Consider the following 12358-nt stretch of genomic DNA (forward strand, 5'->3'; position numbering starts at 1 on the left):
TTAAATGGTTGGATGCTGCCTGCCACGTGGTGGTGGCTTACAATGATGTATGGCATTATATGGTGCTTTTCCACCAGTCAGTGGCCTTCAAAGCATCTTACAGTCAACTGTACAGCCAAATCATTTTACAAAACCAATAATCATCTACATATATAAAAATATAAGCTGTCACGCCATCATGACATCACATGGCATGATGGCGAGGGCTGGGCTGGGCAAGTGGGCGGGCTATCCAATGGCAGTGGCAGAGGCCTGCAGCAGCTGTGACACCAGTCCGTGCAGTCTATCTGATGGAAGCAGCAGAGATGGCAGCCTACAGTGGTGGCGGAGGCCTGCAGTTGCTGAATTGGAGGTCATGTCAGCAGTGAAGGCCCAAGGTGGCCATGCAGGCAGTGGCAGGGAGTGTGTGTGAGAGAGTCCCTCTGTGTGTGTGTGTGTGTGTGTGCAAGTGTGGGGTGCCTGGTGTGTGTGTATTCGGGGGCAGGGGGGCTTTGGTGACCCGTAGGACAGAAGGGGGAACTTCAGCCACAGTTGGCAGGGTTGGCAAGCAAAGTAAGCGGGGTGGAGCCCCTAGTAATATTAATAGTAGTAATGATGCAAAATAATAAATCAGTTAATAAAAAATACATAACCTCTATAACAAAACAACATATAAATCAAAGGGAATCAATAAAATTAATAGATTAACAATGATTCAGTAACAGTTTTTTGAGTGGGCATTAAAATCCCAGACCTATTTATTTATTACATTTATATTCCAACTTCCTTCAAAGTGAAATAGGAGTTAAAACATCCTTTGCCAACTTGGTGCCCTCCAGGTGTTTTGGATTTATTTATTAAATATATATTCTACCCTTCCACCCAGAAAGAGCCGAGGGTGGCAAACAACTAGTGATAAAACACCAAAAGCATCTTTGAAAACATCTTTTTTAAAAAAAACTTAATTTTTTTTAAACAGAGCACCTTAAAAACTTCCCAAAATAATATTTAAGGACATCTTAAAAACAGTGACAACACAGATGCAGACTGGGTTGCAACTCCCTTCAGCCATGCACAGCCATGCTGGCTGGAGGTGCTGAGAATTTAGTCCAAAACATCGGGAAGGCCCCAAGCTAGTGAAAGGTGAGTTAAAGATGCAGATAGCATCTGTCTGCTGCATTATCCCAAGCCTCTGCTCTTGGCAGCCTTGTAACTCACCTGCAAGCCGTAAAAGACGGGGTGCCACTGGTATCTAATGGCTGCTAGTCGTGATGACCATATCTCTCCAGTAGCAGAGGCAGCATTCCTCTGGATTCCATTGCTGGGAACATGAGGGGTAGAGTAGTGTTTGTAGGTAGGACCTGTTTGTGGGCTTCTCATAGGCTTTTGGCTACACACTGTGTGGACTGAGCTGTTGGCAGAGGTGGGCAAATCTGTCTGTTTTGGTGTCTCTCTGTGTCTCATTTTTCCTATCTTAAGTCTGGTCTTCCACATTTCCTCATCGCTTTACCGTTGTTTCTAAGTCCTCATGAAAATTCATCAGCATTTTAGTGCAAATTCCTCCTCATATATACATTATGTGCAACTTTGCCAAGTATACACATTTTCCCAAAGCAATTTCCCCTAACATAATGCATTTTTGTATATTTTCACTCATATATATGCATTTTTATGTGCACTTTACCCTGATATATGTGTTTTTGTACGCATTACTTGGATGGAGAACTGTACTGCAGAATTTAGAGAAGTGAGAATTTCAAAGGATGGCTGTGTTTCGGTTTGCATATTGTTTGGAGAAGTGTGAATTTAAAGGTGAATTGTCAGATTTCTCCCCTATCGCTAGATGCTAGACTATATCCATAGTAGATCCATAGACGTCCATGAATTCCACCTTCCTGCTGCTTTTGTTTTATTTATTGCATTTGTATACTGTCCCACAGCCAAAGCTCTCTGGGTGGTTTACAACAATTAAAAACATTAAAAACAAATATACAAATTTAAAAACATAATTTTAAAAGGCAATTTGCTTTGCGATTCAAACCTTTTGATATGTTTTGTGTGTGATGTTGCTGTTTTCTGCTTCCATGTACATATATGGCCACACATGTATCATTCCAAGGTGTGGCTGCAAGCAGATTTGAAGGGGCCCTTGGCAAGGTGCACCCCGAGGTGGCCTCTCCTCCTATGTCAGTGAGTGCCAGCAGAGGAGGGCATCACCAGCAGTGCTCTAATGAGCACCACACAGTTGGGTCTGAGCAAACCACTATTTTTATTTCCTGCAATACCATGGAGTGATGATAAGTCAAGGGCATTTTGGAACATTGAAATGGTGGTTCCCTCAGTTCCACCTACCAAGAGCTCATTAGAGAACTGGCTTTAAAAAAATAAAAAGCCATGGCTAGGGCTGGTGAGCGCATGGGAGCACAGAAAGCTGTCTTATACTGAGTCAGGCCATTGGTTTATCTAGCACAGTGTTGTCTAAACTATTAGACAGCAACTCTTCAGCGTTTTAGTGTAGCGGATCCCCAAGCCTTTCCTGGAAGTGTTAGGGATTTAACTTGGGACCGCGCGCATGCAAAGCAGATGTTCTACCACTAAGCTACAGCCTCTTGCCCTACCAGGACCCTAACTGGGTGCTGAGATCCCTAAATCTGCTCAACAAAGGTGATGTAAGCCTTCTTGCAAGGAGCTCCAGCTTCACTGTAACCCTGGCAGCAGTTGCCTCCACCACCAATGATATCGGCCACTCAGCTTTAGATTTATAACTCATCCCATCCCTGCTTCTATGGCTTTTGTGATTACCTGGTTGGACGTGAGATGAACAGAGTGAAATGTGAACAGGTAGATTTAGCTAACAGGCAGTACTGCCCAGAAGGTTTTTGCCAAAACCCCACAAAGAGCACACTGAAGGCGGACACATCTATTATGGCGCAAGCTGTCATGGACTAGATGAGAGACCACTTCATCAATTGTCCTCCAGAACTGGATTATTTTTCTGTAGTTTTTGCACTCCCTGCTGCACCCACAGGGTGGCATGAGAACCATTCCTCCTGTCAGTCATCAAGATACCCAAAAGCATTCTTGTAAGTTCCATTAAGTGGGTCATTTTCTTGCATTTTTTTTTTAAAGAGAGAGAGAAAAGATACTTTTGGTTAGCAGTTGAACACATGACAGTATGTGGAGTACAGACATTTGACATATCTAGGGATGAGAGCCAAGACCATAAAGTAGCCTTCCCACCCCAGGATGTTGCTGGGCGATGGTTCCATCATCCTCAACGATTAGCCATGCTGGCTGAGGCTGATGGAGGTTGGAGTCCAACAACATCTGGAGGACCACAAGTTCCCCACCTGGTCCACATGCTTGATGGCAACATGTATCAAAACTGATATAGGCAGAGAATTTATATACGCTAACCCCCCCATAGATCCATTGCATCAGTGACCACCTGGAGAAATCTAGGGGTAAAATAAATCCCCTCAAGAACATAACATGTACTTCTTCCTAACTCTCAGGCCAGTATCACCCCAATCAGGCACAACTGCCCTTGCACTATTTTAATGGGAAATTGTATGCAGTTCTGGGCAGAAGTATAGCGGCAAATTCAGAAGTACAGGGTCCCTCATGTTAGTCATAGCCATGCCCCCCCCTTTTTGCTGCTGGGTTGAGAATGAGATTTTTGTTAATGCCTTCTCCCACAACAACAGATATCTCTAGGAGCCAATAAGCATAAAAGGGGAGGGTGTTAGCTGCTGAGAAGAGTCTTCTCTTTTTTTGTAATAATTTTTTATTATTCAAATTTTCATAAAACAAACACAAACAAAATCAAACAACAAAAACAATACAACAAAAATAAAAAGAACTTGACTTCTGATTTGTTACAGATCAGCTATAAGTATATAATATATATCAAACCTGTCCCCTAAAACATACGAAATTCACTTTTTTCCATAGTCTATCTTAATTAATCGTCAAATCCCATTATCATCATTTCATTTTTTTCTTTCAACAAAAAGTCCAAAAGAGGCTTCCATTCCTTAAGAAATGTATCTGTCATTTTTTCTCTGAGAAGGCATGTCAATTTGTCCATCTCAACTAAATCCATTAATTTCAATAGCCATTCTTCCATTGTTGGTATTAATTCCATTTTCCACTTTTGTGCATATAATAATCTTGCTGCCGTAATCATATATAATATTATTCTTCCATATTTCTTTTCCTTTTGTTTATCCATAAAACCCAATAAAAAAAATTCTGGCTTTGACTGAATATTTATCTTTAAGATTTTTTGCATCATCCTACCTATCTGTGCCCAAAATAATTTTGCCTGTTTACACGACCACCACATATGATAAAAAGATCCTTCTTGTTGTTTACATTTCCAACATACATTAGAAACATTACTATACATTTTTGACAACTTTTCTGGAGTCATGTACCAACGATACATCATTTTATAAAAATTTTCTTTAAGATTATTGCATAATGTAAATTTCAAACCTTTTTTCCACATATTTTCCCATTGATCCATTTGTATATTATAACCAAAATTTTTTGCCCACTTGACCATACATTCTTTTACTTGTTCTTCTTCCATGTCCATTTTCAATAAAAAATTATACATTTTTGCAATTATACATTCATCATTTGTACACAAACCTATTTCAAAATCAGATTTATTTATTTCAAACCCATACATTTTCTTATCCAATTTGTATCTTTCTAACAATTGTAAATAGGCAAACCATTGAGAACTATATCCTTCCTTTAATAGTTGTTCTCTCTCTTTCATTATATATTCTCCATGCACATTTTCTAATAGTTCTTGGTAAGTTAACCATTTCTCTTTTCCAGCCATTTCTCTTCTATAAAATGCTTCTTGACTTGAAACACATAGTGGTATTTTCGAAAAAAACCTTGTTTTGTATTTATTCCATATTTTCAACAAAGGACGTCTTATAAAATGATTATTAAAATCCACATTAACTTTTACTTTATCATACCATAGATATCCATGCCATCCCCACTTCAGGTTGTGGCCCTCCAAATCCAATAATCTTTTGTTCCTCAATACAATCCATTCCTTTATCCAGACTAAGCAACAAGCAGCAAAATAAAGTCTCAAATTTGGTAATCCCAGTCCTCCTCTTTCTTTGGCGTCTTGTAATAATTTAAATTTAACTCTTGGTTTTTTCCCCTGCCAAACAAATTTAGAAATATCTTTTTGCCATTGTTTAAAAGGTAAATCAGAGGATATGACAGGTATTGTTTGAAATAGAAACATCATTCTCGGCAATACATTCATTTTTATTACAGATATTCTACCCATTAATGACAACTGTAATTTATCCCATTTTAACAAATCTTTCTTAATCTCTGTCCATAATTTTTCATAATTATTATGAAACAACTTTGAATTTTTATTTGTCATAATAATACCTAAATATTTCACCTTTTCTTCTATTTTAAAATCTGTCTTCTCCATTAACTCTTTTTGATCCCTTAAAGATAAATTCTTCACCAACATCTTTATTTTTTGGTTATTGATCTTAAATCCTGCTAATGGTCCAAATTCTTTTAATTTATCCATCAATACTTTAATTCCTTCCAAGGGATTTTCTAATACAATTATCAAGTCGTCAGCGAATGCTCTCAGTTTATATTCCTCTTTTTTTATCTTTATTCCCGAAATCCTTTTGTCTTGCCTTATGTCTCTAAGCAGCACTTCTAGAACCAAAATAAATAAAAGAGGGGACAGTGGACATCCCTGTCTTGTACCCTTTTGTATTTCACATGAGTCCGTTAAATCCCCATTGACAATTATCTGTGCCTTCTGTGATGTATAAATCGATCTGATCCATTTTATAAAATTATCTCCAAAATCCATTTGCTCTAGAACCTTAAACATAAATTTCCAATTCAAATTATCAAATGCTTTCTCAGCATCCAAGAAAATCAAAGCTGCTTGTATGTCATTTCGTTGTTCTAGATATTCCAACACATTCAAAACATTCCTGACGTTATCACGTAGTTGTCTTTTAGGTAAAAACCCCACTTGATCTTCCTGAATAAATTGTTGCAATATTATTTTCATTCTTTCTGCCAAAATCATTGTAAAAATTTTGTAATCATTATTCAATAAAGATATTGGCCGATAATTTTTTGTTTTAGCTAGGTCCTGCTCCTCTTTCGGTATTAATGTTATATTAGCATTTTTCCAACTATCCGGTATCTTTCCCTCTTGCAAAATTGAATTCATTGTACATTGTAAAGGTAACAAGAGTTCCTCCTCCAAACATTTATAGTACGCTGCCGATAGTCCATCCGGTCCTGGTGCCTTTCCTAGTTTAATTTTACTTATTGCATCAGATATTTCTCTTAACGTAATAGGACCATTAATAGCTTGTCTCTGGAAATCTGTGATTTTAGGCAAATTCTGCTTAGATATATACTCTTCTATTTTTTCAGAAGGAATTTCCTGACATTTGTACAACATTGAATAATATTGATGAAAAGCTTTTTGGATTTTTACATTGTCTGTCAACATCTCTTCTCCTTCTTGTATCTTTAAAATGAGATTTTTTTGTCGTTCTTTTCTTAATTTATATGCCAACCATTTCCCCGGTTTATTTGCAAATTCAAAAGTCCTTTGTTTAGCAAAATTTAATTTCCTTTCAATTTCTCTAACTGTCAACATTGACACTTGTTTCTGTAACATTTTAATTTTATTTATAATGAAAACTTTAGTTGAATTCTTTTTCAATTCTTCCTCTTTCTGTTTTATTTCTTCCAAAATTAATTGCATTTTCTGTTGTTTCTTCTTTTTTAGTTCAGAATTACATTTAATAAAATATCCCCTCATAAATGCTTTACTTGTATCCCAAACAATATTTTCATCTGTTCCTTTGTATAAATTGTGTTCAAAAAACTCTTTTAATTTCTTCTTACATTCTTGCACTACTTTATCATTCTGTAATAAAGATTCATTTAGTCTCCATCTAAATTTTAAAAGTCAGTATCACAGGGTTATGATCTGAAAAAGTTTTTGGTAATACATCCATCTTGGAAATGTCTTTCACTAAATTTTTAGACATCCAAATCATATCAATCCTCGAAAATGTTTTATGTCTTTCTGAAAAGTAAGTAAATTCCTTTGCATTGTCATTTATATATCCCAAGCATCCACCAATTCTAAATTTTCCATCAATTCAAAGCAGATCTTTGGCAGTTTGCCCTGTGTCTCTTTAATATTTTTCTCAGAAAGTCTATCCATTTTTGGTGAAATTACCCCATTCCAATCACCCATGACACACCAATGATCATATGCAAACTCTGATAATTTTTCCATGAGTCCTGTATAAAACCTTGTTTTATCTTCATTAGGGGCATAAATGCCCACTATCAAAATTTTTGTACCCTGTATGGTGATTTCAACTCCCACAAATCTGCCACTATCATCCAATAATATCAATTTAGGAGACAACTGTGAGTTAATATAAAGAACAACACCAATTTTTTTTTTAGATCCTGCCGAAATAAATTCTTCACCCAAATTTTTACAGATCAAATATTTAGAATCTTTCTTCTTAATATGAGTTTCTTGTAAACAAATTATATCCAATTTTAATTTTTTTCAAATAATGAAATACTTTATTTCTCTTCTGCGACGTATTAGCTCCATTTATATTCCAAGTTAGAAATTTGTAATCCATTTTTAGGCATGTATTTTAAAAAAGTCTGTACCTGTTGCTCCCTTTAATTCATCATCATCCTTTTCTTCCTCTACCTGTTTCTGTTGACTTTGTTTCCCAGGAATTATATCCATGTCTTTGAATTTGTCTTCTTCCATGTCTTTTGAGGCTTTTCTCAAGAAATCCCTTGCTTTTTGAACAGTATTTAGTCGATACTTCTGTTGTCTAAATGTAAAGATCACTCCCTCTGGAACATCCCATCTAAATTGAATTTTACATTGTTTGAGTTTTTCTGTGAAGAAAGCATATTAGTAGTAATAGTAGACCACCTCACGTCAAACCGCTACGCCACGCCCCTTTTGAGTTTGATGGGTGACGTCAGCAGAAGCCCCCCGGAAGGCCCACCCCGGAAGGCCTACCCTGCGATTTCCGTTTCTCCTGGTGACCTCACTGGATATCCTGTCCCCCAGAAGCCCCAGCCCTCGTGCCCCACCCCGGAAACGGTAGCCCTGTGACCCCCCAGGAGCACGTGGTCCTCGCTGGACCAATGGGCGTATTTTTACTCAAAACGGGGTCCCGGATTGGTCCCTATAGGGGCATGTGACCCATCTATGAGCACGTGGTCTCCAGGGGACCAATCTGAAGAAGTTTAAAACCCCAAAGGTGAAAACAGGGTACCGGAATTGCACCCCAAAGGGGTGCATTTCTGCCCCCTCTCCAGACTGCTCCCTATAGGGGCATGTGACCCCTCTACGAGCACGTGGTCTCCAGGGGACCAATCTGAAGAGGTTTAAAACCCCTAGGTGAAATTAGGGTGCTGGAAATGGACCCCAAAGGGGTCCATTTCCACCCCCTCCTCTCCAGAGCAGCGCAATAGGGATAAGTAACCCCTCTACAGCTACGTCACCCAAGGGGGAGGTTTTGAATCCCCAACCAATCAGGAGAGGGGACGGAGAGACCTGGTACAGAGGTGTATTATGCATGCCCAGACACGCTCTGAGGATCGAACATGGAACCAGTGTGCGAATCAGTATATGGGCTAGTAGGTTTTTCCTATCCTCCAGCCCCTTTGAAAATGCTCTCAAAAAGGCGGGTAAAGCCTCGGAGATTATCGTTTCCACCAGCGAGTATAAAAATTAGCAGTGGAAAGGAAGAATCAAAGCATTTTAGTAAAAAACGGTCTGTTTCAACCCCAAACTTACCTGTAGCGGTGTTCACGGCTGGCCAGTATCCAGACCCTGAAACCTCATTCCAGGCAAATTCTAGTGAATCCATGTCCGACACAGAGTGTGATTGTGGGTGTGATCTGAAGGCTCATTTCCTGAAGGAAGAACAACTTATGAAATCTGCTGAGGTTGTGGATGGAAGTGTACTTTTTAAACCCATGGTGGAAATGGAGGCTGAAGAAAACGAGTGGCTGGAAGATTTAAATGAAGGCAAGGAGCAAGGGTGTCTACAGGTAGGTGTTTCTGAGCTGTATTTTTATTAGTGTGTTGTTTTTCCCAGTTTGGGGCATCCCCATTGCTAAAGTGCCTCTCTTTTTTTTTTCTATAGGAAGATGTGACGCATGATGGTGATATGGAAAATCTACACATTGAGAGTTCGCAGGCTGTTAATATTTCCTGCATTTCATGTGTCTGTCCCAAGCCTGAACCCTGAAAGCTTGAAGCAAGAGTTGTTGTTTTTCTGTACCAATAAAAATAGTTTACTTTAACCACCGGTGTCCATACCTGTATCAACCAGCAATATGGGAGAGCATGATGAAATTCTAAAAACCACATATTACACACCTGAGGAGGCTGGGAGCTTTGGGGGAGTGAACCATCTATTTCAGGAGGCAAAAAAGCACAGTAAAACACTAAGAAGGAAACATGTTATGACATGGCTTTCAGACCAAGATGCTTACACATTGCATAAGCCAGCCAGAATCCATTTTAAAAGAAACAAGACTATTGTGTCTGATATCGATGCTCAATGGCAGGCTGACTTAGTAGATATGCAACAATTTTCTAAGCACAACAAGAACTACAGGTACATTTTAACAGTCATAGATATTCTAAGTATGCATGGGCATTGCCTTTAAAAGCCAAGACAGGCAAAGAGGTCTCTAAAGCTTTTTTGAGTAAAAATACGCCCAATGGTCCAGCGAGGACCACGTGCTCCTGGGGGGTCACAGGGCTACCGTTTCCAGGGTGGGGCACGAGGGCTGGGGCTTCTGGGGGACAGGATATCCGGTGAGGTCACCAGGGGAAACGGAAATCACGGGGTGGGCCTTCCGGGGTGGGCCTTCCGGGGTGGGCCTTCCGGGGGGCTTCCGCTGATGTCACCCATCAAACTCAAAAGGGGCGTGGCGTAGCGGTTTGACATGAGGTGGTCTACTATTACTACTCATATTCTTTTCTCTTACATAGAAGTCTAATAGGAATTTCCTTCATCACCTGTATTTCTTTACCGTCAATTTTGAAGACATTGTTAAAATGATGTTGCAAAACCATATCTCTGGTCCTCTTTTTTAGAAAGTAAACAAGCACATCTCTTGGGATTTTTTTCATTGTTGCATATCTGGAATTAATTCTATAAACTTTATCTATTTCAAATTCTATCCGGTCTTCATCCCAATCCAAGGATTTTACCAAGGCATTAACAATTTTCTCTCTAATATCTTCACCTGTTTCCTCAGGAATTGCACGGAATCTCAAGCAATGTTCTTTATCTCTGAGTTCCATAACAGCAATATAGTCCAATTTTTTTTCCAATTCCACATTTAAAATGTCTATTCTATTCTCCAAGGTTTGCACCTTGTCTTTAACATTTTTTACTTCCTGTGTTAGTTGCCCAATTGTATCTTTAATCTGATCCACTTCTGTTTTGATATGATCTTTCAAATCTTTCAAATCCTTTTTCATATTACGAAATTCATCTTTAAAAACTTGTCTGTCCTGTTTCATCTCTTGTTTCATCTTTTGTTTAAAATCATTAATCCCCTCCATGATTTTCTGGAACATGTCTATCCCTTCTTGTGTATCAATTGAACCTCTTCGCTCTAAAACTTTAGCTGCTTTCCTGGTTGTCATTCTTGAAAAAAAAAAAACCTTTTCTATTGTTAGTCAATGTTCCCAAACTTAGAGGCAAACTGTTTCTTTTTTTCCTCCAACAATAAAAGAGTTAATATTCCAGGCCTGTTAATATGATCTAACCAGCACGGTTCTTATCTCCAGCACGTTCAGGAATGTAAAACAAATCCAGTTCTCAGCATCCAACAGCTAGTAACATACACGAACAGCAGATTCGTTAAAAAAAAAAATAATCCAAGAAAAAAGGAATAAAAAAATAATCTCAGATATATTTCCTTCAAATAATCAAATCATCTTATCTAATAAGTTGCCTCTTATCCGTTTTAATCTTTGTAATTCCAAATTTAAGCCAGCTTTTTGTCATAAAAAATAAAACAAGTTCTTTTAATTGCTCCCTTCTTCCTTAACTTTATATGAAAGAAAAAAAGTGTGACTCACCCAGATTTCTGAATTGCTGATTCGTAAACAAGTCTCTTTTACGGTAGTGATTTAAGTCAAATGATAAGATTTAGACAGAAGGAGGCTCGCTCGTTAAAAACGTTTTTTGAAAGAAAAAAAAAGTCTCACTTATTTTCAGCACAGCTTGCTGGAAGTCCGGACTCCGTCTTCCACTGCTAGATAAGCCTTCTTATCTCAGGGGATTCCTGATCAAATCCAGCCATCTATAGCTCAACGAAGTTTCATGGATAATCTCTTCGGTTCTCCTTTATTTTGGAGAACATTTACGCCAGTCAAAGGTTCCTCTTGACCGGCTTTTAACTGAAAAAAGCTTCCTCTGAGGCAGAGCTCCCTCAGAGACAACCACCAGCCAGCACTCCTTCTGGGAAGTCCCTGAGAAGAGTCTTCTCAATGGCCAACTCACCTCCTTTCATGCTGATTGGGTCCAATAAGCAGGAAAGGACAAGGAAGCATGTTAGAAGACTCTTCTCAATGGCTAACACACTCCCCTTTCATGCTGATTGTCTCATAGGATGCTGAAGACATAGGAACCTTGCTGGGACCTTGCTCCCAAAAACGTAAGACCCTGGATGACTACACCCCTGGTTCTGGGTCTTCATGTCTGTGATCTGCATCTTGCATTACACACATGTTTGAGAAATAATTACTTTGTGGCTGGCTGGAGTCAATGATGGGTGTTTTAGTCTATAATATCTGAAAAACAACCATGTTGGGGAAAGCTGCCAAAGACGATCAAGCCAAGATCATTAATTACTATTGATGCCATTCGATGCCATTATTAGTGAACTAAGAATCTTCAGAAAGGAGAAGAAAGCTGTGTGGTCAGGTGGTTAGTGTTTGACTTTAGATGGGGGAGACAGGAATTCAAATCCAAGCTCAGCCATGAAGTTCACAGAAAAAGGTGAGAAAAGTAGCCTTCTCTCAGCCTCACCTACCTAACAGGGTTGTTGTAAAGAATAAAATAGAGGGGGAGAGAGAACTTTGTATGCTACCACGCTGAGTATCTTGGAGGAAGTATCAGTTATAAAGACAGTAAGAAATGTGATTTGCATAGCTCATGCTATTACACCGGAAACAACTGGGCATGTTTGACAATGAAGATTGTTCTTAAAAAAGATAAAGGGTAGAAATCCTTTTTCAGCCTGAGGGCCACAT

Source organism: Rhineura floridana, chromosome 12 (genome assembly GCF_030035675.1).
Source record: "Rhineura floridana isolate rRhiFlo1 chromosome 12, rRhiFlo1.hap2, whole genome shotgun sequence".
Taxonomy (NCBI): Eukaryota; Metazoa; Chordata; class Lepidosauria; order Squamata; family Rhineuridae; genus Rhineura; species Rhineura floridana.